This window comes from Nyctereutes procyonoides, unplaced genomic scaffold (genome assembly GCF_905146905.1).
Source record: "Nyctereutes procyonoides isolate TBG_1078 unplaced genomic scaffold, NYPRO_anot_genome, whole genome shotgun sequence".
Classification (NCBI taxonomy): domain Eukaryota; kingdom Metazoa; phylum Chordata; class Mammalia; order Carnivora; family Canidae; genus Nyctereutes; species Nyctereutes procyonoides.
This window is the reverse complement of record NW_026575141.1, coordinates 1,211,610-1,224,382: the sequence shown is the minus strand read 5'-3', so window position 1 is coordinate 1,224,382 and position 12,773 is coordinate 1,211,610. Positions and strand designations below refer to the sequence as shown.

Genomic DNA, 12,773 nt, shown 5'->3' with positions numbered 1-12,773 from the left:
CCCCATCAAAAGGCGCAGAGTTTCAGACTGGATAAAAAAACAGGACCCATCTATTTGCTGTCTACAAGAGACTCATTTTAGACAGAAGGACACCTACAACCTGAAAATAAAAGGTTGGAGAACCATTTACCATTCAAATGGTTCTCAAAATATACCCTAAAAACTACAGAACACTTCTGAAAGAAATTGAGGAAGACACAAAGCGTTGGAAAAATATTCCATGCTCATGGATTGGCAGAATTAATATTGTGAAAATGTCAATGTTACCCAGGGCAATTTACACGTATAATGCAATCCCTATCAAAATACCATGGACTTTCTTCAGAGACTTAGAACAAATTATTTTAAGATTTGTGTGGAATCAGAAAAGACCCCAAACAGCCAGGGGAATTTTAAAAAAAGAAAACCATATCTGGGGGCATCACAATGCCAGATTTCAGGTTGTACTACAAAGCTGTGTTCATCAAGACAGTGTGGTACTGGCACAAAAACAGACACATAGATCAATGGAACAGAACAGAGAACCCAGAAGTGGACCCTGAACTTTATGCTCAACTAATATACGATAAAGGAGGAAAGACGATCCACTAGAAGAAAGACAGTCTCTTCAATAAATGGTGCTGGGAAAATTGGACATCCACATGCAGAAGAATGAAACTGGACCACTCTCTTGCACCATACACAAAGATAAACTCAAAATAGATGAAAGATCTAAATGTGAGACAAGATTCCATCAAAATCCCAGAGAAGAACTCAGGCAACACCCTTTTTTAACTTGGCCACAGTAACCGGAGAAGGACAAACAGTGTATGTTCCCATTCATTTGGGGAATATGAATAATAGCAAAAGGGAATATAAGGGAAGGGAGAAGAAATGTGTGAGAAATATCAGAAAGGGAGACAGAACATAGAGACTCCTAACTCTGGGAAATGAACTGGGGGTGGTGGAGGGGGAGGAGGGTGGGGGGTGGGGGTGAATGGGTGACGGGCACTGAGGGGTACACTTGACGGGATGAGCACTGGGTGTTATTCTGTATGTTGGTAAATTGAACACCAATAAAAATTTATAAAAAAAAAAAAAAGACATTTGTGGGGCTTGGGTTAAAGGAAATGGGGAAGAAGAAATATTAGAAATGGCCACATAAAAATAAAAGGAAGGGCCCTGGATTTCTGGCAAGGTTGAGAGCTAAAAAACCTGGAAATTTTCCCAGTACAAAGTAGTTAGAAATGCTGGATGTAATGTAATAAACTTCCTTTTAAATGTATTGCTGACCTTGTTAGTAAGAGGTCTCCTGGGGATGAAAATAAAGAGAAAAAGAAAAACCAGAGCAGTAAGCGGATACTGATACCGCAGCTGCTCAGGGGCATTTGTCAGTTTCAGTAACCAAGAGGTTTGGGTTTTAACAGCTGCATCACTACTGGAGACAGGACCTTGGGCCTGTACAAGAGGGGGATTTTAGAACTAAAACCACCCTGTGAAGTATAGACTTTTTGAAGGGTTGTTAACTGTAGTAAAAGAGTAGAATAGAAATCAGATGCACTTATCAGCAAGGATAGATGACAAGGAAATTTGTCCTGGCAAAGCAAACAATTCTTCTCTAGAAGAATATGCCATAAATTTAGGCCTTGGTTCTTCCTATGGATAAAATTGCCTAACACATGAGTTCACAACCTGAAATTACAGAATGCACAGGGGGATATGTAACCATGAGCTGGAGTCAAGCAGAAACAAAACACAGTTGAGTTCATTCCCAATAATTTGAGAAATGGGGTTGCTAGTTACAGATTATGAAATGGGTATGTTTCAAACATTTAAAAAATGAAATTTGCATCAAAAACGTAAAAGAATGAGATGCTATCAAAAACATGTTGAGGCAGTCTTGATAAAAAAAAAGACTTCTAGGGGTGAAAATTTTAATCTTTGCATTAAAAATTTAGGTCATGGTTTAAACTTCAGATTAGACACAGGAGAATTAGCAAACTACTAAACAAATATGAAGAAATAATTAAAATACACTGCATAAAGACAAAAAATATAGAAAGTGTGAAAGAGAAGTTAAAATATGTAGGTTGCAGGGCCACTTTGACAAAGGACCACCAGTTCTCTGATGCTCTTCCTATCTTGAGATAGAGTCCATGCCATTGAAACCGGGCAGTTTTGTGACTGATCCAAGTATATGGTATAAATAACATTATGTAATTTCTGAGGCTAAGTCGTAAAAGGCTATATGGCTTCTACCTTTTTTGCTGGGCTGATTGTTCTGGGAACCCTGAGGTGACATTAAAGAAATCCAATTACTACGAGGCTACAATGTTTTCAGAAATACTGAACCAGACTGAGGGTCCAGTCCCAGATCTTCAGGTCACTCCTACTTGTTTTGTGTTCCCATCTGAGTTCCCAGACATTATGGAACAGTCCATCCCTACTCTGCCCTATTAGAATTCTTGACCCATAGGGGTGCCAGCCTGGCACAGTCAGTTAAATGTCCAACTCTTAGTTTTGGCTGAGTTCGTGGTCCCAGGGTCATGAGATTGAGCCTCATGCCCAGCTCTGTGCTCAGCAAGGAGTCTACTTGAGAGTCTATCTCCTCTCTCTTTGCCCCACCTGCTCATGCACGCTCTCTCTTTCTGAAATAAGAAAGAAAGAATTCGTAACCCACAGAATGGCAGTTATCAGTAAGTTTTGGGGATAACACAAAAGGTTACCACATACACATAAATGAAATTTCAAAAGAAGATAATGGAAAGAATGGGAGAAGAAACAATATCTAAGGACATAGAAATTGAGAAATTTCCAAAATTGATTAATGTCATGAATCCTTGCATCCCACAAGCATAATGAATTCCAAGCAGGGAAGATAAGAGACCCATATTGTAATGCAGCAAAATACAACTATAGAAGACCGAAGTCAGGGCAGCCCAGGTGGCTCAGCGATTTAGCGCCACCTTTGGCTCAGGGTATGATCCTGGAGACCCTGGATCGAGTCCCATGTCGGGCTCCCTGCATGAAGCCTACTTCTCCCTCTGCCCCTCTCTCTCTCTCTCTCTCTCTCTCTCTCTCTCTCTCATGAATGAATAAATAAATAAAATTTAAAAAAAAGACCAAAGTCAAAGCTAATACATTAAAAGCAAGCAGAGAGGAAAAGAGATAGATGAATTAGCAATGAAGTACAACTTGCATTGTTAAGTATAGTTAGAAGCTGGAAATGTTCTGTTAATCAACAGAAGGATTGATAAATACAGTGTGATACATTACAACAATGAAAAGCTACCCAGACTCTCCAACAGTAAAAAATAATTGAATAGGAACTGTGTACCTCAACATGAATCAATCTCCCAAACAGCATGTTTGAAAAAAAATATAGTATGATGGCATTCATACAAAGTTTAAAAATAAGAGAAACTGTACATATGTCTCTATGTATCCTGTAGTAGTCCTTACATGTATAAAAGATAAAGACCTAGTTCAGAATGATAAACATTAAAAGTCACTCTAGTAGAAAAAAAATGTGATTGGAGAGGACTGCACTCAAGGCTTTAATGTTTTATTTTTTTAACTGGATAGTTGCTGCATGGATGCTCATTATTCTTTGTACTTAAACATTTGAGTATTTCATAATATAATTTTGAACAGGAATAGGAAGATTCAATGAATAGGATGAATAGGAAGCTGTATGACTTCTCCTTGAAGGCAATACATACTTAATCTGAAAAGATTTGGAGGATAGAGATTAATTGAATCCTATTTACCTCTTTTGGGGTTAAGTGAATAGTTAAACACATAGGAGAAAGATCAAAGCAGATCTGGCGTGAAATCAGTTCTACCAGATTAGGAGATTTTTGAACCTTGGCAAGGGGGGAATTGATGAAGTGGATGGAGAGGAGAAAGTAAAATAGGAGATATAGACCCTTATGGTTGAAGTCTAGGGATTGTTTATGAATGGCATATGTTGTTTGATAATGAACAAAGCGGAATTTGAACTTCTATGTCATCAGTGATGCCACTGAAAAATCCTTATATTCTTAAAAATCTTCTGTTCTTCTGCATATCTGTCATCTTTTGATGAAGATGACTGTTTTTCATTTCTCAAACACCTGGCAATCACTGTGATTTGTCAACTATAAATGAAGTCTTTATAAGTAAGTATGAAAGGGAAAGAGATGGGATGCATATGGGGTGGGGCAAGACTAGAGAAAGACAGATGGGAAGTGAAGTCATTTTCAATCATTAAATTGTTAAGAATGGTGGTCGTGAGGCCATTACAGCCATTTTTATTCTTTCAAATGGCAGTTTGGTCAAATGGAGAAGAATGAGTTACACAGATAACAGCTTCCTTGGAGATTTAACTTGATTTTCAAATCCCTTGGCAAAACTTTTGCTCAGTCTTTTAGTTGGATCTTTTCTTTTCTAATAGAGACTCATTTAGATTATTGCGAGCGTTACAGCATGTGTGTGATGTAGCTGGGAGTTATTTAAAAAATGCAAGAGAATCGCAGAATTGGTAGTACACAATACAAAGCTGAGATAGGAGGAAACAGAATGTGGTGAGTGATAACTGACCCACAAATATTCATCTTCCAGTAAATGATTCAGCTAACCTCCATGCCTGCTTTGCCCTCCTTATAGTTTTTTGTTCTCACAATTTGAGTCCTTTTAAAAATTGGATTTATACATCATAATGTTTCATTTGCTTTTTTCTTCACCTCATTTTAATTTTTAGCTTTTTCTGAGTAAGAATATGGTCTTGGCTTCTAGCCCGCCTTTGAATTGGCTGTCATTGGGTAAGACACCTACCCTTGATCCACTTAGCTACAGTGGGTAGGATGGAATCATGCTGTAGAACAAGGTCTCTAGTCTGACCTCATCCACGGGGACCATATGTGGAGTAGCTGTACTCAGTGATAGTGGAGGTCACTGCGTCTCCTCTTTATGCCCAGCTATGTACAGCCAGCAGAGTAGGATTTCCGTCTAACCAGCTAGCACAAACTGAGACTTGACAGGGCTAGCACAGTTTTGATAAATCTGTAGGCAAAGAATTGGTACTAAGTTTAGTATTTGGTACTAAGTTTAATGTTTGGCTTTCTCCAGCATCCTTATTGTTTCATATATATGTGTGTGTGTGTGTGTGTGTGTGTGTGTGTGTGTGTGTATTTTTTTTTTTTTAAGATTTTATTTCTTTATTTATGAGAGACACAGAGAGAGAGAAAAAGAGGCAGAGAAATAGGCAGAAGGAGAAACAGGCTCCCCACAAGGAGCCCCATGCGGGACTTGATCCCCTGACCCAGGATCACGCCCTGAGCCAAAGGCAGATGCTCAACCACTGAGCCACCCAGACATCCGTGTTGCATATATTTTGAGTCTGAATTTCTATGATGGTATTTGCCCCTCTCTAGTGTCTCTTAGCTCCTTTGTCCTCCATACTTCATGACCCAGTTATTGATACAAGTCCTAACTTTTCTGCAGGCTAGTTGAATTCTTCAGTCTGGCCTTAAAATAAATTCAAGGACTTGTTCATTATTTTAGCTTACCTGGTTATTAATCAGTTGCCAGGAAATGTGCCTTAAAGAGGAAAAAAAAAACCTATTGGATAAGGATATTTATTTAACATAAGTATTTATGTTAAATCTTAACATACTAGTGTATGGATCTAGGAAACTGTGTGTGTGTGTACAGACATATGTAAAATTTATTTTTAAAGTAGGCTTAGAGGACATATTTGCCTTGAAGCACTCTTAAAATAGTTGGTCTAGAGTAGTATTATTTAGCATCACTTTACATACCATTGAACTCAGAGTCAGAATCATGATGGAGACACCCTATAATGCAAATAGAAATGTCCTGAGGTCATTGTGTAATTTTATAGGGATCTTCACCAAAGCCAAGAAGGTAGTAAATTTTATTAGCATGATTAACTCTGAAAGAGCTGGCCTTTTTGGGAAGCCAGCTGAAAATAGAACTCTTTGCATAGGCACACAAATATATAGAACAGGCATTATATATGGTGTGTATATATCTACATGCATTTTTCCTTTGATCAACATAACCTTTAATTAACTAGAATGAAGTCTTCCACAAAATGAAAATAGGTCTTGAAAAAAGTGGCAGCAATAAAACAATACCTTGCAGCTTTCTACTTTGAGTCCCAGTGGATTAGTGATTTTACTTTACATTTGAAATGACAGTATAGTGATGATTATTGTTCCTTTGGGACAGATAAGAAATGGTGCCCAATTTTATTAGTCATTAGTATTCTCTGCTATAAGCAGTATGGGAAGCTCTGGAACTAGAAGAATATGGCCTAAATATATATATTTTTTAAGAAAGTAAATTATCTTTCAGTATTAGTAAAAATGTCGTTTGTCTGCCTTAGAAAAATAAAACCTTCAAACGTAATTTAACTTGTCTGTCATTTTAAACATTTCAGAACACATAGCCCCATGGTCCAGGCCCATTTTTCTTCGTCAGAAGATGGTTCATTGTTTCCTGGGTGAAAGTTTTGACATTTATATTATACTCTGCGTACTTGGAAACCAAGGAATGCCAGTTCTTCTGGAATTGAATAATGATATCTCCTCTACCAGTCGGGCATTTGCAATATTCTGTGTACAGTCTGAAATTGTGGAAAAACCCTCTTTGCTTACATATTTTTGTCATAATACTTTTTATTACTGTTCTTGTTACATTGCTCTTTATTGCCATCCATCTTCATAGTTCCTTCCACATGCTTTCCAGTCTTTCTCATCCCCACAGGTATTGCTGTAGGTCCAGTTTTGAAACTCCCTTTTAGTCCCTAAGTAAAACAGCCCACACCTCCAGCTATATCTTGGTAGAGAATTCTAATAGTGAGGTGAGTGTTTGTGACCATACTGAAAATCCTTCCCTGACCATGTTGAGCTCCCTTCCTGACTGTTCACCTAGCTCCGTTCCCATCTCGTGACTCTAGCACACTACGGTAAGGGAAACTGAGCAGTCCTGTGGCCCAGTCCTCACACACCAGTCCAGTCTTGAGAGCTATGAAGTAATAAAGACTTTTACTCCCAGTTTTCTTAAAGAAGAGAAAAATCACGTTTTAAAATTCATTTCACAGCAAAACTTTGTTTTTTAAAATTTTTTTTAAAGATTTATTTATTCATTCATTCAGAGAGAGCGAGAGAGAGGCAGAGACATGGGCAGAGGGAGAAGCAGGCTCCATGCAGGAATCCCAATGTGGGACTCGATCCCAGGTCCCCAGGATCACACCCCGGGCTGCAGGCAGCGCTAAACCGCTGCGCCACCAGGGCTGCCCTCACAGCAAAACTTTATTAAAGATCCTCTTTTTTTGTTTTCTTACTAACATAGTATTTATTTGTCTTCCTCTGTCAAACCCTGAGCCAACCACTTTCCCCGGGCTGCCTGGGGAGATTATAGGGCAAATGAGACATGAGAGGAAGACCTATGGAAAGTGGACACGGCTCTATCACAAAGCGAAGAGGATGAGAAAGGTCAGACAAAAGAGGCCCTTGGCCCCCGGGTGGGCAAGGCCCAGAATGGAGTAGGAGAACAGTTGCTTCTGAGAGGCTTTGCCAGCCTAACCAATGATGAGGCTCCCAAACACAGTCCCAATTCCAGCCCCAGAGCCAGCCACCCTTACCGTGGCAACCCCAGCCCCAGTGAACTTGGCTGCTGTGTCACTGTCCCTTGAAATGGCACTGGGATGGAAATTGTGTGTAGGAATAAGTGAGATCAAGGGCTGCCAAGATGCTGAGGCTCTGATCTGTCGTCTCGGGTGGTTTTAGCACCACTGCAGACAGTGATGGGCTCAGCAGCTGAGAGGTGCTCCTGACCAAGAAGGGGGTGGAGACTAACTTTGCACAGGCCTACATTTCAGGGGACAAGGGGCCCTGGCGGGAGAGCTGCTCCCTGTTCAGAGAAGACAGAGGGGCTGGGGGGATATGCGGAAAGAGCAAAAGGAAGCTGTAAAGATCTGTTTTCTTCAAGAGTTTTCCGGCAGCAACTTATCCCTCTCTTAGAGATCAGTATTTCTTAATAACATTGCCACCGAATTAATCTCGTGTTAAGCATTTGCCACGTGTCAGACCCCATGCTAACCACCTTCAATGCACAAGTTTTACTTTGCACAAACAACCCCATGTGATGTGCCCTGTTGATATCTTTGTTGTTTTGGAGGGGGAAATTGAGGTTCAGAGACTTTAAGTAACATGCCCCTCATTACATGGTGAGGAAGTCATTGAGTTGTGCTTCAAAGCCAGGCATCAGAGGCCAGAGCTTGCTGTCATGACAGTCAGATGCATTTAAATCAGTAAAAATGTGTGTCATGCTGTCTGTGTCCACACACTGAGGATAAAAAGAGAGCCAGCCATGCTCAACTCAGTGTCGGTAGCCCCTAAAAACGAAGGGTTATTAAAAGGGGGAGGTTGGGGATCCCTGGGTGGCTCAGTGGTTTAGTGCCTGCCTTTGGCCCAGGGCAGGGTCCTCGAGTCCTGGGGTCAAGTCCCACATCGGGCTTCCCTGCATGAAGCCTGCTTCTCCCTCTACCTGTGTCTCTGCATCTCTCTTCTCTGTGTCTCTCATGAATAAATAAATGAAATCTTAAAAATAACTAACTAAATAACTAACTAACTAAATAAATAAAAGGGGGGGTTTGTGTTAGAAGAAGGGAGAAGTAGGATAGGAAAGCACAGAGAGGGTCTCAGGGAAGGCTTTAGCGAAAAGATGATTTTTGAGGAAAGTTTCAGTGGGCGTGACCAGAATGTGTAGGGTTGTTCAAGGCCATAAAGCAAAGGTAAAGGGTTTTCACAGGGTGACCTCTGCACCACCATCATCTCATCCCCTAGGAGGTTGTTAGAAATGCAAACTCTGTCCTGCCCAGACCTATGGGATCAGAAACACTAAAGGTCAGGCCCAGCAGTTTGCATTTTTGCAGATCCTTACAGATGATCCTGATTTGCGTTCTATTTTGAGAACCACCATAAATGCTCAGAAGGTGAGAAACGCATGACTTATTTCAAGAGTTTGAATATTATTTTCACTTCTCTCTTGCAACCAGAAGGAATAGAATTGTATCTTTTTCACACCCAACCTTGCCTCTCTCTGGCCCAATAGTATTTGGGCAACCCGGGTAGCTCAGTGGTTTAGCGCCGCTTTTGGCGCAGGCTGTGATCCTGGAGACCCAGGATCCCGCGTTGGGCTGCCTGCATGGAGCCTGCTTCTCCCTCTGTCTGTGTCTCTGCCTCTCTCTCTCTCTCTCTCTCTCTCATAAATAAATAAATAAAATCTTTTTAAAAAAATAATAAAAGATGCCACAAATGGCTCGGTCAGTCACACACAATGTATTCATTTAATAAAGATTTATTAGGCACCAACTTTGTGTGTTTACTGCTTGAGGAAATTTATTATAAGCACTAGTCTGGAATTGGCTGCATCAGAATGAGAACCTAGGGAATCTTTTTTTTTTAATTTTTTTTTTTAATTTATTTATGATAGTCACAGAGAGAGGGAGAGAGGCAGAGACATAGGCAGAGGGAGAAGCAGGCTCCATGCACCGGGAGCCCGATGTGGGATTCGATCCCGGGTCTCCAGGATCGCGCCCTGGGCCAAAGGCAGGCGCCAATCCGCTGCGCCACCCAGGGATCCCAGAACCTAGGGAATCTTAAGAACAGACCATATTTCTGGGTCCCATCCCTGGTCATTCACATGCTATGGGTTAAAGCCTGGGACCTGGCAACCTAGAGTTTGAAAGCCCCCAGGGCAGTTCTGATGTTCCCTTAGGGCTGAATGATAGATAAAGAGATGGTCTTTACCTAGAGTAGTTAGTCTTCTTCCTTATATTTTGCCATAGTCTTTGCTTCTGTTTTTCATTATCTTTGTTCTCTTTCAGAGAAGCAAACTGGCAAGGGGCACCACGGTGGCACAGGCAGTTAAAAGTCTGACTCTCGGTTTTAGCGAGGTCATGATCTCAGGATGCCAAGACTGCCTCCAGCATCCAGCTCTGTGCTCATTGGGGGTCTGTCTGTCCCAGGCCTTCTGCTCCTTCCCTGCCTCAAGCTAGAGCAAGGTGCTCTTTTGCTTGCTGTCTCAAATAAATAAATAAATGAAATCTTTTTTTTTTTTTTGAAGCAAACCAGAAGTAAAAAAGGGAGATTATGGCTTATTTTAATGCTCAAAGAAGAAGAAGGCACTTTAACATAGACTGTTTTATTTGACTTTTACAGTTCTGTGGAGTAAATACTATTATTCATTCTCATTTTCTTTTTCCATAAAACATTGGAGGTTATAAAATCTTACATGAGGTCAAACATCTAGTTAGTGCTACAGTATGGTCGAAAACCTGCAGCTGTGTAACTCAGGAGCCCACATTTTTTTCCCCCTAATTTATCCCAGTGTACTGTAGAAATAGAAATCCGTTGTTTTAAAAATGTGCTGTGCTTAATAACCACATATGTGTTCAGTTTTAAGAACAAAGAAAACTTTGATTTTATTTTTTTCCTGTACTCTGTGGATCAGTGCCTTTCCATGTAAAGAAGCCTTAGGCTATTTTTTTTTAAATTCGTTGCGTATAGTTTTAAGTAGTGATTTCATTTTTTGAGTTGAGACTGTTAATCTTAAGGAAGATGCATGAGGATATTGTACAACTGTATTTTTTAGCACTATACATTATATATCTCTTAAGCTTCTGAAAATAGCTATTAACGTTTAGCAGGCATGTTACTTTGTACCAGGATCTCATGTCTGGCTTTCTTATTTCCTTCAAGTACATTGACTATTATTTTTCTCTCTTGCTGTTTTTTGAGGCCATGTATTTAGATTTCACATAGGACATTAAAGTTTGGAGGCTGGTGGTTAATTTATTTGTGGGTGTCATGTGTCTATAAAATGGAAAATAAAAATAGGGTCTCGATAATAAATTGGTCATTAAGAGCAGGCAAGTGCTTTACCCGTTTGATGCCACGCTTATAGAATTTCTAACCTTGCAACAAACCTTGAAGTTCCTTTTTTTTTTTTTTTTAGATTTTATTTATTTACTTATGAAAGAAACAGAGAGGCAAAGACACAGGCAGAGGGAGAAGCAGACTCCCTGTGGGGAGGCCGAATGGGGACTCAGTCCCAGGATCCTGGGATCATGACCTGAGCCAAAGGCAGATGCTCAACCACTGAGCCACCCAGGCATTCCCCTTGAGCTTCCTTTTGAAAAGTACTGTTACTGCTAATTAGTATCAACATTCACCTTTCATAAATGTATGCAAGGGTGAAATTACACCACACACACCTTAATGAGGCTATTGTGAACTGTATTTACATAGGGATATATTTACACTTACTTATTAGCCTGTGGAAAGTTTCATACTCAAACTCTTCTGTGTCTTTGGGGCACCCTTCACCTTAGCCCCTCAAGGAAAGTGATGATCATCCCTCAGGTCTTCTCTGTAGAATTTGATTTGTCTGGCCATTTCTATGCTGAATCAATGAATAGGCTGAATTATTTCCTATAGTGATTTATCCAAGGGTGTGTCTTCTCTACTAAGGGGGGGCTCCTTCATAGAAGGACGGTCTCTAGGAGCTCTGGCACAGTCTAAAATGTTGCACATCCTCTAAATGCTTGATTTTGGCTTAATAAAGAAAGTTTTTTCTTTGCTGTTGCAGTGGAAAATGTACTAGAGCAATTGATTTTGCATTACTAGTTGTGAGATACATACTATGACTATATTTTTAGGAAAACTGAGGCCCAGTGTAGCTAAAAAGCTTGCTAACGTCATATAGAAGGTTCCCTGAATTTAGTCTGACACTATGTTCATTTGTCTTTCAATCCTATATACTTTTCAATAAACCAGCATTTGCCAAACTCTGTTGCACAAGGCACTAGGGCCCCAGGAAATGTAACTGCAGTTATGGCCAGTAAGGGAAAAAGAGCATTTGGTGGGAGGGGGGAAATAAAACCCTTGGTTAAGTAAAATTTAATAGGGTTTTTCTTTTTACTGCAGGATTTTTCTGAACTGTAATGTGCTGAAGTGCAGAGTGCCAGAAAGATTAATACAGCATGCAGTATTTTCCAAAGTTAGGTGTCAACCCACTTTTTAAATTTACTCTTCTCTTAGGGAGACTTCTTTTTTTTTTTTTTTTTTAAAAGATACAGTTTAGAGAAGCTGTACTAAATGAATTCTGTATGATGTTGATTCAAGTTCTTTATACCAAAGTCATCTTGACTTTGTGTGTGAACAAAATAAAGATATTGGTTGTGGACTCTTCCTGCGTTTGTCTCTGATTCACTCTATGAGTTTTGACAAATTTCAAAAGTGCAGGAAATTGTTTCCACTTATTCATTGATAAAGAGGATATCTGGGGAGACACATGGTCAAATACTCAACCTTGGAATTCCTGATTTTGAGCTGTAGTCCATTGTTTCACTAATTGGTCCTAGTCAAGATGTGTATGTCAGATAATGTTGTAACAAATAACAATGGACAATACAATACCCATTCACTTATATTACTCAATTTATATTTTATTGCCTGAAGTCCAATTGGCTTGGTGATTGTTTTTTATATGGAGACTTAGTTATCCAGTGGGGTCCAAGGAACATTGCAGGGACCAGTCTTCTGTTATAATTTATTTGTTAGTTAATAAAGGGAAAGAAATGGAATTCTTTTCTGCTATTAAATACTAACATAGTAGGATCTGTTTTCAGAGAATTTAACTTGATCAATTTCAGATCCTAGGCTTCATATGAATTAAAGTTTAATTACGAGAGGGTAGTTAGAGGAAGTTGTAATTTCAGA

General features: G+C 39.7%; 1 protein-coding gene and 1 pseudogene across 3 annotated transcripts in view; one reads left to right on the top strand and one right to left on the bottom strand.

Moving 5' to 3' along the window:
* The window catches only part of EXOC4 (exocyst complex component 4), a 746,310-nt gene that overhangs the window by 392,578 nt on the left and 340,959 nt on the right, over positions 1–12,773 (top strand). The gene's annotated exons all lie outside the window — the stretch shown is intronic.
* On the bottom strand, positions 7,568–7,862 carry LOC129498246 (ATP synthase F(0) complex subunit C2, mitochondrial-like; annotated as a pseudogene).